General features: G+C 40.5%; 1 long non-coding RNA gene and 1 pseudogene across 1 annotated transcript in view; one reads left to right on the forward strand and one right to left on the reverse strand.

The window, feature by feature from the left end:
* LOC110288434 overlaps nucleotides 1–3,231 on the forward strand; it is a 6,111-nt gene extending 2,880 nt beyond the window's left edge. The window contains exon 3 of the long non-coding RNA XR_002377284.1: nucleotides 2,306–3,231. This is a non-coding gene — a long non-coding RNA (uncharacterized LOC110288434). The remainder of the gene's footprint in view (nucleotides 1–2,305) is intronic.
* Nucleotides 3,232–4,539: 1,308 nt separating this feature from the next.
* LOC110288435 lies at nucleotides 4,540–6,239 on the reverse strand (annotated as a pseudogene).
* Nucleotides 6,240–10,160: the final 3,921 nt, after the last annotated feature.

Below are 10,160 nucleotides of genomic sequence, written 5' to 3' on the forward strand. Positions count from 1 at the left end.
TCCTTTCCCAATCTGTTGGTGGCCTTTTTGTCTTATTGACAGTGTCTTTTGCCTTACAGAAGCTTTGCAATTTTATGAGGTCCCATTAATCAATTCTTGATCTTACAGCACAAGCCTTTGCTGTTCTGTTTAGGAATTTTTCCCCTGTGCCCATATCTTCGAGGCTTTTCCCTACTTTCTCCTGTATATATTTCAGTGTCTCTGGTCTTATGTGGAAGTCTTTGATCCACTTAGACTTGAGCTTTGTACAAGGAGATAGGAATGGATCAATTCGCATTCTTCTACATGATAAACACCACTTGTACCAGCACCATTTGTTGAAAACGCCTTCTTTTTTCCATTGGAATGTTTTTTGCTCCTTTATCAAAGATCAAGTGACCATAGCTGTGTGGATTCATTTCTGGGTCTTCAATTCTATTCCATTGATCTACCTGTCTGTTACTGTACCAGTACCATGCAGTTTTTATCATGATTGCTCTGTAGTGCCACTTAATGTCAGGCATGGTGATTCCACCAGAGGTTCTTTTATTGTTGAGAATACTTTAAGTTATCCTAGGTTTTTTGTTTTTCCAGATGAATTTGTAAATTGCCCTTTCTATCTCAGTGAAGAATGGAGTTGGAATTTTGATGGGGATTGCAATGAATCTGTAGATTGCTTTTGGCAGGATAGCCATTTTTACTATATTAATCCTGCCGATCTATGAGCGTGGGAGATCTTTCCATCTTCTGAGATCTTCAATTTCTTCCTTCAGAGACTTATCATACAGATCTTTCACTTCCTTAGTTAGAGTCATACCAAGGTATTTTATATTATTTGTGATTATTGTGAAGGATTTTGTTTCCCTAATTTCTTTCTCAGTCCTTTTATCCTTTGTGTAGAGAAAGGCCATTGTTATATTTGAGTTAATTTTATATCCAGCTACTGCACTGAAGCTGTTTATCAGGTTTAGGAGTTCTCTGGTAGAATTTTTGGGGTCACTTATATATACTATCATATCATCTGCAAATAGTGATATTTTGACTTCTTCCTTTCCAATTTGTATCCCTTTGATATCCTTTTGTTATCGAATTGCTCTGGCTAGAACTTCAAGTACTATATTAAGTAGGTAGGGAGAAAGTGGGCATCCTTGTCTAGTCCCTGATTTTAGTGGGATTGCTTCCAGTTTCTCTGCATTTAGTTTGATGTTAGCTACTGGTTTGCTGTAGATTGCTTTTATTATGTTTAGGTATGGGCCTTGAATTCCTGATCTTTCCAAAACTTTTATCATGAAGGGGTGTTGGATTTTGTCAAATGCTTTCTCTGAATATCTATGCTCCAAATACAAGGGCAGCCACATTNATTAAAGAAACTTTAGTAAAGCTCAAAGCNCACATTGCANCTCACACAATAATAGTGGGAGACTTCAACACCCCACTCTTACCAATGGACAGATCCTGGAAACAGAAACTAAACAGAGACACATGGACACTAACAGAAGTTATGAAACAAATGGATCTAATTGATATCTACAGAACATTTTATCCTAAAACAAAAGGGTTTACCTTCTTCTCAGCACCACATGGTATCTCCTCCAAAATTGACCATATAATTGGTCACAAAACAGAACTGAAGAGATACAAAAATATTGAAATTATCCCATGCATCCTATCTGATCACCACGGACTTAGGATGATCTTCAATAACAACATAGAAAATGGAAAGCCAACATTCACGTGGAAACTGAACAATACTCTTATCGATTCCTTGGTCAAGGATGAAATAAAGCTTTAGACGCTCACGTGTTTTGTCTTTGTAATTTTCTCATTTTTAGCTCAAAACTCTCTGCCATGTTTGCTGTTTTGTGTAGACACACATTTATTCTGGTGGTTTCTTCATAAGTTACTGGTTTCTAAATAAATTAAGATGATCAGCCTTTTTTAATTATAATTCATTTTTATTGTATGAGCAATGGTTTGTGTTTTGCCCACATATATGTCTTTGTGAGGGTGTCAGATCTCCTGGGACTAGAGTTTTAGAGAACTGTGACATGTGGGTGCTGGGAATTGAAACAATGACCTTGGAAAAGCAGTCACTGCTCTTAATTGCTGAGCCATCACTCTAGAGACTGCCACCCCCCATTTGTAGCATTACTTCATTTAGTTATTAAGTGCTTATATTTAGATGGTATGTCTATTGATATATTGTATTTTTTTCTTGATAAAAGTTCTGTTTGTAGTTTTTATTAATTACCAGTTTGACAATGAAAAAACTTCTTTCAATATGTATGCATTACCATTTCAAACTCTGTTTTTCTTCCTTTTGCAGGTGCTGATGACTGAACACTTAGACTCACACATCATATGTGGGTAAGCTCTCCCATCTACCACCTATCTTGAGGATTATCAGCCACCTCTCAACACACACATTAAGCATTTGAAAATAGACACTACTGATATTGGATGATAGCAAGGTTCAGAAGACCTTCCAGAGGATTTCGAGGATCTTCTGTCCTCAAGGAATCCATTACAGACTTCTACTTGCAGAAAAGGCAAGAATGGCTGATTAGGAAGAAAGATACTCCCAAGGGAGGAGTTGGGCAGGAGGAAAGAGATAAGATGGAAAAACTCTCTGCCATAAAGGACCTGGGCTCTTCTGACTTACGGCCACCCATCATGGCTTCTCNTAATGGGGCCCTGGGTGCAACTTGGTTACTTACACTTACTAGCAAGTACTTGGCCAACTGATACATTCCCCCAACTCAGTGTTATCTTTTCTATACATCCTCAAGCTACTATAGACAAGAGAGAATTGAGACGATTTCTCGCTCTAAATCTGGTCCTAAGTATGAAGGTCCTGTTTCCTTTTCCAGTGTGTGTATCGGTCTGTGATAGGGGTCAGGAGTGGACCTGCCTGACTTCCCATTTACAGTAATGCAGAGTAGCTTCAATGACAAGTGGCCCCTTGTATATTAATACATTTCTCCATTGATCCTACTTTACATCTCAGCTGGAGACAGCTCAACTGAGCAGCACATATATTCTCCCTCTACAACCTACAATAAAGGAGTGGATGCTCTCTGGAACATTCCTACTCCACTGCAGAGGCCCAGAACAGAGTAACAATCACTGGTATGGACTATGTATCTAAGGCTTAAGCTGGTGAGTCACACCCTCAACACCTACTTCTCAGGTCACCTCACAAACCAGGTGATATTACTAATTACATATTACTATGCCATAAAAGAAACAGGAAACACCACACCTTGTGACATGTTTAAATAACTTTAAACTTTATTAAGTAAAAATTGCATAAACACAACCATAAAATAATGAATAGAAAAGTTAAATACAAACTATCACATGAAATTAGATTATTACATAACTGGTGGTTTCAACTCTAAATACTAAATACCCAATTTTCCACAGTGGGAATATTGATCTAATGAGAAAAAAATCAATTTCATCTTAACATATGTCAAAGCTTTTTAAGAAAAAAATTTAAGTTAATTGGAACTTTTCAAAAAAAAATTCAATACAGCAATAGATGGGGTTTGTATTCAATGAGACCTGAGATAGAAATGGACTTTTGCCATTATAGTTACTTCAAACCAACTTCCAAAACTAAGGTAGGTCTGGGAAAGAATATGTCTTTAAATGACCATGGTGCATTTCGTACGAGTCCTGGAGTCCAGTCCGTAGCTTGGCTGCAGTTCTACATCCTGTAGAGGTCCAGCAGAGTATGGTGGTGCAGAACAGCATCAGTCTGTGCAACTCAATTCCATTTCTTATACTATTTTCAAGCTTTTTAAAAAAATATGAAAAAAAACCACACATCACTATCCCCTGCTTCAATTTAACAGCATACAACTCTATCATTAGAGATGCTAGTGAAGGGCTTCTGCCTCTTCCTGCTGATGTCCCTCCTGATCTTCAACAGGAAATGGCACCTTGATGAGCATTCCTTTCAGAAATAGTTCAAACAAGAACTATAGGATTGGAATTTGACAATGGCCACGGTTACAAATGAAGAAAAGAAAACAGTGAGTTAGGGCCAAGAAGAAAAAAACCAAACAAAAACACAAAAAAGACAAGAATATAACAAACAAACAAACAAACAAACAAATAGAAAAAACAACAAACAACAAAATCAGAACCCCAAAGAACAAACGAAAAAATAAAAAATACAAAATACAAAACTGAAAACACAAACAAAAAAAACCAAAATAAAGCCACAAACAAACAAAAACAAATGAATAAGAAACAAAATCCAAACCACAAACAAAAACAACCAACAAACAAAACCAGAAAACCAAAAAGAACAAAAAACAAAAGCCAAAACACAAACACAAACAAAAAAATGTAAACAAAACAAAACAAAAAACCATCCAAACAATCAAAAACAAAAGACAAAACCAAAGACAAAATCAAAAAACAAAAAAAGAAAACAGAAATAGACAACAAAAACAAACCAAAAACCACAAAACAAACATACAAAATACAATTGATTGCCTAAATCCAGCATTAAAACAGTTTTTCTTCAACCTGTGGTTTCCTGTGGGTTGGCAGCAGCAGTTTCTAAGCTTGCAATAGTTGCATGCATCCTAGAGATGGCATTAGGGCATCAGTCCCACATCCCACGTTAGGACTATATTGAAGAGAGTGGGTTTCATCCAGTCAGGCAGCTCAGTACCTGTTTCAAATCTCTTCAACTCATCCTCCCTGAGGTATATTAGAAACAGGGATGGAAAAGAACAGGGATGGGGACCATAGCAACCAGGTGGATGTTGTTACAGTAATTGACTGTGCAGGATTTCCCAGACCATCCTCTTCCTGAAGGTGGGCATGTGTTGCTGAGAAAAGGTCACAGGCTGGNNCCTANCNATGCAATCTGCATATTTACAGGTAAACATTCCACAGTCACTCCCATTCAGTTGCAGAGGAATCTCCTCTGATCTCACACTGTACTGCTTCCACTCCAAAGGGTCCAGCTCAATGTTCCTGCATGTCTTGTTCTCGTTTTGAAAAATTTGGAAGATGGTCTCACAGATAGACTTCCCTGTCTGTCCCATGGAATCGAGGTATACAATACTTCCCTTTCTTAAATCGATTACCACCAGGCTCCAATGTATGTTCTAGTGAATAGGCACCAAGATGAGTTCTTTTTCAAAGACATTGATGCCTCTAGTCTATCTTTTCACAGAACTGTAACCGCTATGCTTTAGACATGAAGACCCGGGTAGCCTTGGTTTTTATTTCTCTCAACCAGAAGGTTCATGTAGAAGTTCATGGCCTCATCATTGAGGCACTGACCGTTCTCCAGCGTCTGGATATCTCCTCTTGTGATTTGCAACTTGAATCTGGAACTTAGGATTTTCTCTTGGGGTCCTGGACCCAGTGCATTCTCAATTTCCTTCTCCATGTCCGTCCTCTGTAATATCAAGGATTTGATCCATTTCTCTGCTCTTTTCTTGGTCTGTGAGAGGCTTTTCCTCTGCTGCAAGTACTGCCATCTTGTTGGGGAGTAAGCTACTGACTCTGTCACTATCCAGGATGATCTGAGCCTGTGTTCCCAGTAAATCAGGCTCCAAATTATTCCCCCTTCTTCCTTCACCCTTTACACATCCTTTCTTCTCTGTAACACATTTCTCCTCAGAACACTTCTTTCTCTTGTCTTGTGAAAGACATTCTTTTAGAACAACAACAGTAGATGATTCTCTATCTCTCTGACATGTTTTCTGATTCATGACTGTCTCCTGACTTTGAACTTCCAGGTGTTTATAAGGATTGGGTGAGGCTTGTGTGGGTCTGACCACACATCTTGGTCGCACTGAAGGTGTTGAAGCACCCTTCTGTACTTTTCCTTTTGGAGGCTTTGTTCATTTTCCACCATGATGGAATAGGGCTGCTTGAGACCCTTGCCACCATCAGCAGGCTTCCTCCCAGTTACAGCCTGCTCTGGTGGATCTTCAGTTTAGGGGTTTTAGTTGTTTTTGAGTCTCTCCCTGGGTTTATGTACCTGACACTTGCTAGGCTGTTCTCTCAGAAGCTCTAGGTCTTGAGTCTCCTGAGGGGTCTTCTTCTGAGCCTTGCCGGGCTCTTTAAATATCATCCTTGTTCCATCCTGGCATTTCTTTTTGGACCTTGTCCCAAAGCTTCAGACTCTGTCTCTATCCCACTTTAATCCTGGTATTTCGTTTCATTTTCCCTTTTCCTGAAGCTTCAGGCTTATTCTCCAACCCACACTGTTTAGGTTGCCACATGGAGAACTTCTTGGATTGCTTTTTCAAGTGTGTTGACTATAATATAGCACTGCCTTTCTAATTTCCAAGGGAAATAACCCTATGCCTTGGTCTGGGTGGGTACTCTTTGGTTGTTCATCCTGATGTACAAAGAATCACTTCTTCCAGTAGATGTTTGGAACAAGGTCAGGAGCCTATGAGGCTCCTTTATAAACAGTTGACTTTGCAGGTCATGGTCAGTCAAAGAATGGATATAATTAAGCAGTCAATATCGGAGACCGATTTCTGTATAGTCAGAGGTTGGCAGTTCACCAGGGGTTCACTCTGGAAAAGTCAGAGGAGTTCTAAGAACACTTCCTAATAAGTATCGTTCTTGGGTGCTGTAACCAGCTAAATATCCAAAACTTCGAAATAGGATTCATCTCCCTAGTTAATCACTAGTAAGACACCAGGCCTAAACCTAGCAGCTACCACAATGGAGGTAACCTCAAAAATGATGCTTAACTCAGAGGGTTGCCACTAGGCATAGCCTACAAGGTTCCATTACTGGGCGTGATGTCACCTGAAAGAACACTAAGCAATGTTTTTGAAGGGTGGAAGCCCTCCCCAACCCCAACTTGGTCCAGGGTTTCAAAGCACTCCCTTTCCAGAGTGGCAAGTTTGAATGTATTGATACATATCTCAGTTCTTCAGCAGAGCACAGGGTTACCTAAATCCTCTCAGCATAGTTCATTTGGTCCTGACTAGTACATGTGTCTTTTAGGAAACTGACCCATTATGGTCAATTATAGAAATTTAAGTGCCCTTCTAAATATCTTCTCACACACAATATGCTTGCTAATTACAAAGAGTAAATAGAATTTTACAGTTATAAACCTATTAGGTAGTGTTGTGTGACAAAACGTATTTCTCCTCTGCATGAGGAGCCCAGGGCAGACCAAAGTGCTCATATCACCAAAGTCCTACTTGGTGAACTGATAAGTTTTATTGGGTTTACATATAGGAATATTTGTGAGGGTTTACTTACAGGAGCAGAAATGACTCAAAGACAGCTGCATCAATAAAGCCCACCCAGCATGGGTTACAGCTCACAAAAGCTGGAACTTAGAGAAAATGCACAGCCTGTAGATGGTTCAGAGGGCTCAAGAATGTCCTTTCCATGTGCCTCAGTTGGTCTAAACTTCCTCCAGACAGCGGGTATGAGGGTGCCTCTTTTGAGAGTCTGCTTGGCAGCTCAGCTTCCTTTCATCTGAGAGGGACTCTCAGCTCTTATTGCTCTCTGGCAGAGAAGGAGCCCAGTGGATTTGATCAGTTTCAGGGACCATTTTTAGATCTTTTGAGTGCCTTCCTGCCTGATGAGCTTCCTTTCATAGCAAATGAATGGTGGTGTGGTTCAGTATTTCAATATTGGAGGAAACTTGAGAAACTGGAACCAATTAACTAAGGATCAATCACAAAGAGAATAAATAAAATCTCACCATTGTCAATAGGATCCATTGAGAAAGATACATCACAACTTCAGTTTCACTCCTAACAATAACACAATCCCTGAACTCCTCCCTAGAAAACAGTAGGCAGAATTCAATTGTAGCTGTAGTTACAGAGGTGGGTGTTTTATGTGGGTCCTGGAATCTGAACTCCTGCCACCATGATTAAACAGCAAGCACTTGACCCTCTGGTCCGTTTCAATGCCCGCCCCTTCTCCACCTTGAGCATTTCTTTGATCTACTCTCAAAGGTATGGAGATATTTTTACAAAAATGTGAGAAAAGAGTTGAGACACATATTGGTTTTTTTTCCACTAATAATATTAACAAAATGTGCACATTTATCTAAACCAATGTTTTACTGTAAGGAAAAAAATGTATTTTTTTTTCTGGAAACGGTTTGACTTTCTTGTGATTGCTATTTCCCCATGTATCATTTTCTTTATACCAGGCCTCTTTCTCTTCTTTCTAATCATACCATGGAGGGATTTGTTCCCATACCAAAAAAAAAAAAAAAAAAAAAAAAAACCCTTTAAACTACCACATTGGTCTTACACCTCTGAATAACCTAGCAGGGCTGCCTTTGTGATAGTGAACATTGTGTTTAGAAGATACATTTATTGTTCTAGGCTTGTAAAAACAAAATTGTTTTTAGGTTGCATAAGCCCTGAAGAAATTACTCTATCTTGAATGTACCCTATGAGGTAGCCTGAGATGGACCACTTCCTGGTACAGTTGAGCTACTCTTAAAAAAAAGATGAATGTTGCAAAATATTTCAATGCCTCAGGTATTCTTATAAAGTGATGGGTCACAAGATTACACTGGCTAATGGTTATGTTCTTGACCCACGCTACCGTCTCACCAGCAAAAACGCACGCAGGCCACTCGGATCCTTCTGTAGTAAAGCTTTAATACACCTCGAGAGATAGATGATCAGCTTCAGGAGAGGAGACCCAGAGAGCAGAAAACCCTTCCCTTTTATAGGCTGTGAAAAACAGTTGGAGACGTGCACCACCCGGATTGGCTGCTCACTATCAGTCAGTTAACGCCACGAGAGAGGCAGTGCTCAGGTAATGGAAAGATACCCTGATGCCTGCACACACTTATGAGCAACAGATGTCAGAGCCATCTTGTAACAGCGACTGTGAGGGCGGATCCTCACATCTCCCCCTTTTCTTTTATTTTAGAAGCAACAGGCCACCCAGTACTGAGAGTGGAGACAGAGGTCAAATCCCCAGTGTGCAAGTATAGGGGCTTTACACAAAACCTCCTCCCAGGCTCGTCACCCGGAGGGGTCTTGGTCCACTCCCGTGTCGTTTTTTCCTGGGGGAAGGACACTTGGACACTCAACCTTCATACAAGATGACATGTCTCCCTAGAATAGGCTCATCTTTGCTGCAGAGCCTTTCTACTGCAGTGCTTAGCCGTACAACTCTCCCAGGCTGCTGAAGCACACTCACTCTATCCCGAGCAATGAGACTAGCCTCGTGGGGTGCAAGAGCTGACCTATTGCTTAAGCATTGATAATCGTATAACGGGGGAGGCACCATGCTCCAAAGCAACAAGCGCCTGGGTTACTACCATCCTGTCCCTCCTTGTTTGGACTTTAAGTTTGCAGATCATCCATAGTAGGAGCAGTACTCCACCGCACACAGCCACTCCAAACAAATCCACCCCCACCCATTCCTTGAAGTAGGAGAATGCTGCAGAAATCCAGGTAGAAAATCCTTCCATCAATGACAGGTCAAGACATGTCAGATTGACTTGTAAGACAGCGATCCTCAGCTCCTGGAGTGTCTGTTCAAATTCTATGGTCCAATTCTGTAACAAATAACGAGACAAAGCCTTTGACAGGTTAGTTGCTCTTGTAAAATTCTCAAATTGTACTGAGGTGATACAGAGGCCAGACAGCTTATGTTCACAACCCAGCTGAGCCATTTGCCACAGGACATCCACCTGCTCTTGGACCAGATCGATCCGTTGGTTTACCAACATGAGGCCTCCCTATATCTGGGAGTTGGCCTTGGCCTGCCTGTCCAGGGCCGATGTCATTCTTGCCGAAAGGTCATTGATGGTTTGCGTTGTCTGAACCGTAGCAGACAAGGCAAGGGCTGAAGCAGTGATAGAGGCAGCTATTGCTGCTGTTGCTACCAAGCCAACTATAATAGCAGAGATTCCAAAAATCTCTCTGTCCTTTAAATAAGCTTAAACTGCTAGGGGCTTCCACAGGAACTGGAACAAATTTAGGCATGCGAGTAACCAAAGCAAAGAGATACTTAGTAGCATCCCAACACAGGGCATAGAAACATTCATTAAGCAAGTAATCTAACTCTAATTGATTACTATTTAAACTTTTTTACTTACCACCCACAGAAAGGGGGCCAAACACTATATAAGGATATACACTGGCTTTGGTCTTTCAAGTCAGAGATCACAAAGCACAGGCTTCCTTTGA

Source organism: Mus caroli, unplaced genomic scaffold, assembly GCF_900094665.2.
Source record: "Mus caroli unplaced genomic scaffold, CAROLI_EIJ_v1.1 scaffold_16068_U2_1, whole genome shotgun sequence".
NCBI lineage: Eukaryota > Metazoa > Chordata > Mammalia > Rodentia > Muridae > Mus > Mus caroli.